The sequence below is a fragment of the Centropristis striata genome, chromosome 23, assembly GCF_030273125.1.
Source record: "Centropristis striata isolate RG_2023a ecotype Rhode Island chromosome 23, C.striata_1.0, whole genome shotgun sequence".
NCBI classification, from domain to species: domain Eukaryota; kingdom Metazoa; phylum Chordata; class Actinopteri; order Perciformes; family Serranidae; genus Centropristis; species Centropristis striata.
This window is the reverse complement of record NC_081539.1, coordinates 21,570,619-21,578,879: the sequence shown is the minus strand read 5'-3', so window position 1 is coordinate 21,578,879 and position 8,261 is coordinate 21,570,619. Positions and strand designations below refer to the sequence as shown.

The following is an 8,261-nucleotide window of genomic DNA, read 5'->3' as shown; positions in this document are numbered from 1 at the left end:
TCCAAAACGCACAGAAATCACAATGTGAATATGTGACACACATTTCATGTATGAGACACCGCTTCCTACCATTGACTACCTGAAGATGGCGCTCCATGTCCTTATATGATGTCGACGCGGCGCGTGCGCGCTCATGTGCGCGAGTGAGTGCGAGAGCGAGACAGAGAGCTGCTGTCTGCCTCCTCTCTGGCGGTGTTGCCTCCCCGTCGCTGCAGTGCTTTTGCTGCTCTCCTCCTCTCTCTCTCACTCTCTCTCTCTTTCTTTCTTTCTTTCTCGCTTTCGTACCCAGCGCCTCACCTCTTCCTCCTCTGACTCCTTCCACATCCTCCTCCTCCTCCCTGCGGATGCCTCAGCCTTGCACCCCCTGCCCAGAATCCCGGCAAATGGTCGCTCCATCCCCGGCAACTCTGGACGCAGGACGCAGCGAAAAGGCGCACCGCTCCGTTGTGATCTGATCTGAGCACACTGCGGATTGACTTGAAAGAGAGAGGCGGACCAGGGGCAGAAGGGGAAACGAGGGTGAGCCGGACGCTGACAGTGGCCAGGATCTCATTTCGGTAAGTCATCGCGTTATTTCCCCATGATGTAGACTTCATATGATCGGACAAGAGAGGAGGAAGGTGACAGGTCTTCAGACGCCTGTGTTTTTAGTCTTCCGCAGAGTAGTTTGTAATGCAGGAAATCAGAACATGACTTCTTGATTGTGCGTGGTGGAGGATTTTGGGAAACTGCTGCTTTTAACAACCATGCCCTGCTTTTGATGACAAGCTTGCAGCGAAGCTCCTCTCAGAAACAAGCGTCCGACTGTGCTCAGATCACCCAACACATAACATAATATTTGGCTCCAGCTGACTGCTGACCCAAATTCACCGTTGGTTGTGCGTAAAAGTGCTCGAAAGGTGTAAACAAAGGGGGTATAGTTGCTCTTCCTCGACAAATCATGATTCTTTCTGCTTTGCAAACTCCATTTAGAACCAGAAGTTGAGTTACATCCTTTAAAATATCTGTACATGATGCTATGGTATTGTATAATATAAGATTTATTACTGGGCCAAACAGGTGCCTCAGGTATTAAGGTGCAGAGTATTGCTTTTAAATCTCATTGCCCGCTGATACCAATTAAGTTTTATGGAATTGCCTTTTTGTCTGCAAGGTGCATAAGCATGTGAGGTGATACAAGGATAAGAGTATGGGTAAGACATACCTTTCCCACAGCCGTACTTGTGCTTTGATCAATAGGCATTTGCAGGAGGGGGATTGCGTGCTGGCAGTTTGTCAAGGGCGTACAATATATCCAGCAGATGATGTGGAGGAGAAGAGGAGGAGGAGGAGGAGGGGGGCTGGGGTTGCTGCTGTTAGGCATGCTGTGGGTACATGTTCAGCCTAGTGCATGTCAGCACTTGGACAGGTGCATGATGGACAGCAGAGGCACACAGGTAGTAGTGTATGCTCAGCTCTATTTCACATGGAATCCTCAGTCTTTTGGTCTGTGTTGCTTCCAAACTTTGAGGTTTGCAGGTTTAGGCAGCTTCCTTTGTGGCCAGGTAAGCAGCCATGTAACAAGAAGAATACCGTCTCCTCTAATTCCCCTCAAACTGACCTCTGGTGCAGGAATATGGGGATATAGATTTTTCTCCTCACCATGTCCTCCACAGACAACCACTGCTCAGCCTGCATCTACCAGCATGTTATCCACTTTTCTAGTACTTTAAGTGATGACAGTAACAACACTCCTCTTGCCTGTGAACCACACATCTTCAAGAACTTCAGTAAAAAATGTTTTATATTGTTGGAGGATAAGCAGAATTACAAAAGACCTATCACTGTGGGAACTGTCTCAACAATTCTTGTGCAATCTCTGTCTCTCCCACACACACATATACACGCACACACACTCCAACCCTTCTCTAAATTTCCTAAAGATTAGCTTCTTTTATGTCCAGTGAATGTCTCCAGTGGGCATGAAAAGCCTCGTCCTTCATCGCGGACACAGATTAAGCTAATTCACACAGCAGCGCAGGCCTAATGCCTAATCACTATGCTGCGCCGGCAGAACAGAGCAGTCTTTATACTGTGGTAGCCGAGAGAGGGAGAGAAAGATGGGGAGAGAGAGCAAAGGGGGGAAAGCTAGCCGCCGGTGCCTATTGATCGGACGGAGGGGCTACTGGCAGGCGTCCACAGGATGGAGTGCTGACGACAGTCCAAAGAGCTGCCGGGATGAGCTGGTAGTGCTGATGAAGGGAGGGAAGAGTTTGAATTATAGTTATCCTCCCTGTAGCAGAGTAGGGTCAGAGAGTATTTGAAAATACTGTAAGTGATATGAATTTCATTTTCAATACAGTGAAAGTGGGGTGTGGCTTGATAGTATAACAGATTAAACACCATTCTTGTGACGGTCAAACTTTGTCATTCATGTATATTTGATACAGTTTTTTTTTAAAATCATGCTGTACCTCAGGCTAACCTGGTATGTGAAATAAGCAAAGGCTGTGATCAAGAGAGGTTGGATCTCCCCTTTTAAATGTCTGCTTTGATGTTTAGGTGTTTGGTCAATTGTGTGCAGAAAGGATTGGCATCAAAATCATCTTTCCGCTCTGTTAAGTAGCTCCATGGGTCCATGGATTGGACTATTTCCAGCCCTTCTACACTCACTTGTTCAAGGAATTTTCATAATTCATGTGATATGTAAGACAGCATAGTGAGCAGGGAGACTTGGCTATGCCAGCAGTAACTGGAGAACCAGACAATGAGCAAGTTAGTGAATTTCTACCAGGTCCAGGGGCTTTGTTCTGTTCTACACAGAAACCTGACTTTTGACCTCAACTCAAAATGGACACGGCCAAATGGTGTCAAACTGTACATTTATCATTTTAACACAGACACAAGATACATCCCACATCCTTGTTAGAATGCCATGTGTTTCATTGTCTGCCCAATAGCGTATTGTTTTCATTTGTTTTTATGAGCCTAAATATTGGATTTGATATCTGATTAAAATGCACAAATGGCTTTCCTCCAGAGGAGCCATGAGGCCCAGTGGCAAATATGGTACCTCTTTGAGGTGTGACACAAACCCAGAGGCAACATCTGATGCTGCTCATTTGTCAAAAAGCTGTTGTTACTGTAGATTGACTGTGTTTTTATTAGCATTCTTAACTGGGCTGATATGATATTAAGCTCTAGGTATGACCTTTCCTCCCTCAATGCACAAAAAAAGCTATTTTATAGAGAAAATAAAACAGAAAGCATCTATTTTTTTGATGTTCCAACATTTTTGGAATTGGCGTTGTAGGTCTACTCATGTCATTTGTCCTACATGGCTAAAATAAGAAAAACAGACAAAAGACAACTGTAGAACATTAAGCACAATAAAGAAAAGAAAAGCTTTGATTGAACACTGTGATGTCCTTGATCTCTAGTAGGTGCTATATGCTCTTTGTGTTTTCTTCTATACTTTCCCTTGAAGGCAGTGTGGACGAGCCTTGGGCAACTGGCTGACATTTGATCCATACTTGCCGATTGCATTGATTGCATATTCATAGACACATGGGGTTAGGTGCTAATTGACAACCTCATTGTGGTCATCAATCAGCTGACTTGACACTTACGTTTGTGACTAGATGCTTATGAGCTTGTTTAATGACATAAAAAACACTGATGTGCCGCTGCTAATGGACACTTTTACAATATCCCCATTACTGTGGAATTACATACATGTTATGCACCATTAAACCTGTAATATCACTCTTCTTTCCCTCGAGGGATGTAGTGCAGTTCACCCAACTTGGATATCTTATGGGGATGTCCAGGTTATAGTCTACATGCTATACTTTCTTCTCAAGTGTATCCATACGAATCCGTCATGAAATAATTATCATTGCTTTCTTTACTATTATTAACCACAGTGAGAATGAAATACATTTGCAGATTGCTCTATTAGGAATATATTCACCTCTGCCAGTGATGCTGCACGGAGTTGGTCAATGAGTCTTCCTAATTTCTTTTTTTATATCCAGAAGCTTTAAAGAGAAATACTGGACTGGCAATATATTTTGCTGGGCAGTAACAGCTCTGCTCCCTAGTATATTGTGGCACAACATTCCAGTGCACCACTTAATGAGTAGATGTAATTGCATATTAAAGGCACTGGACATTACATTTAGAATAAAATAGTGTCTGAGTCGGGATTGCCTCCAAATGCTCTCACCATAGTTTGATTGACATTCAGAGTCTGGGCTGTAAAGGCTCTCTTCTAATGTTACAAGTAAACATGGAGGTGGCTAAGCTGAAATCGCAGCAAGCAGTCCTAACAATGCTAACAGTGCTAACACAGCAACAGAACTAACATGCTATTGGCAGTTAACTCAAGTTTACCAGGGCGAGCTGGTTGATAACAACTTACTAATACCGTGGGTTGCGAAAGCATTACTATCAATGCTAACAGCACTTACCGAGCTGGGGGTTACAGAGGTGCTAACATCGCTAACAATTCTAATAAAAAGCAACGGTGGCAGGTAGTTTTTGGCATTAATGGCAATATAGTTAATGTATGCTGTGGGTGAAAAATCTATCTCAAAAAAGAGGATCTTGGAATCAAAGTGTTTCTTCACTCAAACAGTACGCAAAAACTCGAACAACCCAAGAGTTATTGAGGGGATCTCCACCAAACAGAGAAATTCAAACAGTATTTAAGCATATTACAGGCTACCCCCCAATATACATCACTGCTAAGCTAAGCAACAGATGGATATCTCCAGTCATTTCCGAGCTTGGGGGAAGACTTTGGTTTGAACCTTTTGCCTGGCCTTGACTGCTTTGCAGTTGTGTTTAAGGCAACATTTATACCTCCACTGACCTTCAGACTTCTGCAAAATTACGCTTTTACCAAACAAAGGATGTTACTGTTTCCAGGGTGTTGGACAGCAGATTATTGGAGTTACAATGAAGTCAGTATATTCCATCATTTGCCCATGTAATTTGTAGTGCAGAAGGGTGGCAATCTTCAGGTTTCCCTCTTTGGCATCAAAAAGTTGTCTGAATCTGAATTGGCTAACCAGTGGGACATTGATATGGGGAGGGCCGACAGTTTCAAATGGGAGGGACTCACATGCACTGAAATGCACGCACAGCCAGACTGGATACCACAACAAAGAACAGAAATGTGTGGCTGACAACACACACAGAGGGATTGTGATTTATTTCCTGCTCAGGGTGCCATTACTCCACTATATCTTACCATAGCAAATATTTGTTTTCTGCTGTATTAATGTTCAGAATGCCGTGTTCCGCACCTTTAAGTACGCAATTAAAAACGTTTTTTTTTTCACATTTGACCAAGCACACACAGCTGCTAAAGCATGATTAAGGTGGCTTTTAACTACTCACTCAGTGTGGTGTATTTATTAAGGGATCCCTTTGTGCAGCCAAAAGGTCTAGAGTCAAGGCCCCGGTTTTTATCTCTTGAGTGTCCTTGAGCAGGACACGGAATCCCTCGCAGCTCAAAGGATGTCGGTTTGTCACTGACCCTTTGGCCTCTTTGCGAGGAAAGGGAAGCAAGTGTTCCTGTTAGGGGGAATTAAATACTGTTGAAAAACAAGAAAATGGACACCATGGGAATAGCGCTTTGAATGCTGAACTCTTTAAGACAGTAGAGCCAGACTTTCTCCTGATATGTCTTGACCTCTTTTTTTCATGCTTCCCAGCACCATTATTGTATGCTCGCCATCTGCTGACCTTCACATTAAAGCCACAAAAGATGGTGAAAATTATTTGTAGTTTAGAGGTGAAAGGACCGGACAGTGTCACCCCTATACTGCAGCATAGACTGGAGCGTGCAACTGGCATATTTTGCCAGTTCAAACCTGCACTTACACTTTACATGTTTGCAGAGTTTAAGCATCTATGGTGACTGTACAATTACTTAGAGGTAGGTGGTTATTTTTCCCATTTTGGGAGTCGGGCGTTAAGACTATCCAATAATCTGTCAGGTAGCTTCATACCATCATGTACAAAAGTAGGGTCACGCTCAGGCAGCAGTTAGAAATTCAGCTTTCTAAAGCATTTAATCTCCCCATCAGTAATCTATCACACTCCTCCTTCTTTCGCTGCTGAAGAAGGAAAAGAAATGGAAGAAGAAAAGTTGTCCAGCTTTAACAATGCTTTGGATTTATGGCTCGATTTCCACTGATGCCACATGTAGTAAAAATATATGGCCTCATAGTACTGCAAGGTAGTAAAAGGTAAAACCATTCACCAATTGCTGTGTATTGTATACTGTAGTGATTAATGAGAGCAGAACTTTGAGGAGCACAGCAGGAAGACGACAGTGGTAGAGAGAAGAGGTAGTGATGTGTCAGTGTTGGAAAGAGTCCAGCAAGGCGGCAATATGTGTGTGTGTGTGTGTGTGTGAAAGAAAGAGACAGGCATAGAGAGAGGGTGTGTGGATGCCTACTAGTGTGTTTCTGCCGCCGATTCTCCTCCCATCTTCTAATGAGCTCACTGCAGATGGGACTCCCTCTGTCAGCCCACTGCCCTCCTCCTCTCCCCCCACCCCATTATCCTCCCTCTCTTTCCCTTCAGTCTTTAGATGCAAGGGAAAACAAATAAGAGAAAAAAATGAAAGAGAAAGGAAATGAATGATGTGATGAAAACAAAAAAGGACAAAGACAGAGGGGGTTAAGGATGCAGGTGAGAGAAGAGGGAATGCACAGGAAGGGGTAAATGGTGAAAAAGATGGGGGGAGATGGGGTGTAAAGTGAAAGACAGAGAGGTGGAAAACGAAGAGCTAGTGACAGCTTGTTGGGAGGCTTATATGCAGAGAGAAGAGGAAGAAGCAGGGAGGCTGAGTGAAAGACCAGGAATCATCAAAAGCAAGAAGTGACAGAAAGGTGTGAAGAAAAAACCAACATACAGTGTGACGAGAAAACGCACAGAATTGCACCATGCAGTATTAAATAGTGTAAAAAATGAAAATGCTGCATATTAAAACTTAATGGTATGTATTTAGTGCAGGTCCTACAGTGAGAGTGCAGTACGTCTGTGGTTGCCTGGCCATGACATCACCTCTGCGCCTGCCACACTGTACTTGCTAAGCTGAATTAATAATTGGCTCTGCTAGCCAGGTCTGCCTGAGTTAATTGAGCATCAAAGAGAAGCCTTAGCCCCAGCACAGATCATCTTGATTTCCCTGGGCGAAAATGTAGCCCGGAGTTGGCTTGTGCATGCATGACTGTGAAAGTGTGGGGTGTTTGTGTGTGTGTGATTGTGATCTTTATATGTATTATTGCATGTGCTTTTAAGTGCATGTGTGTGTACATGACTGTGTGTGATTGCTTCTAATACATTGTTTCCTTTTTGCATCCAGTTCTTTGACATTCTGTTAATGGTGTTGTCTGCATTACTGCTGCACCACCTCTAGTTAATTTCCGGTGCATAATATGGGCTGGACCATTGAACTGTGCTCTTCTTCAAACATGAACTCTGACCCTTTCGGTAAAATCTATATTTGTGAGAAAGTAATTAGATAGTGTCCAGTGTGGCTGATATATTTCTAAAAAAGAAAAGAAAGGATATGCACATGGATGGGCTGCTGAACAGGCAAATGGCAAGAGTCAAGGACCCCTCTCACCTTCACCTACAAAATCTCACTCACTACACTACGACATGTACCAGCCAGACTACAAAATGGGCACAAAGGAACATAAAATGACTACAAAGAGACACAAAGATAATAGATAAGACACAAAGATAATAGATCAGACACATAGATAGATAGAAATATGCAATATGACTAATTAAAGACCAAAACAATTACAAAGTGACACACATCAACCACAACAGACAAAATGATCACAAAGACACACATAACAATTACAAAGAGACATAAAACCACAACAAAAGGAGGCAGAACATCTAGCCTTTTGCATGTATCTGCCCAGGGGCCAACTGCATGAAGTGTCTCTGGTGTCAGGAAAAAATGCTAGAGCTGAAGTGAAAGTGCGAGATTTGGCATAATGACATGTTATGTGGCAGGAAGCAGGGAGGATATTGTTGTTGGCTTCATGTACAGTCTCTTTACACAGCAACATAGTATTATCTTTCTGGCTGGTCAAGTGGGAAATAATGTGTTTGATGGGATATGAACACCTGCGCCTGGATGTGTATGTGAGTGTGGGCAAGTGTGTGTATGTGTGTGTTTATTTCTTGTCTGTTCTTTTAACATTGTTTTTCTCTTTCAACACAAGGACACACAGTGTCATTGA

At 43.2% G+C, this 8,261-nt stretch overlaps 1 protein-coding gene across 1 annotated transcript in view; it reads left to right on the top strand.

Moving 5' to 3' along the window:
- Nucleotides 1–288: 288 nt before the first annotated feature.
- Nucleotides 289–8,261, top strand: part of ctnnd2a (catenin (cadherin-associated protein), delta 2a) — a 272,893-nt gene continuing 264,920 nt past the window's right edge. Inside the window, 1 exon segment of the mRNA XM_059326789.1 lies at nt 289–557. The gene's annotated coding sequence lies outside the window, so the exon portion shown is untranslated.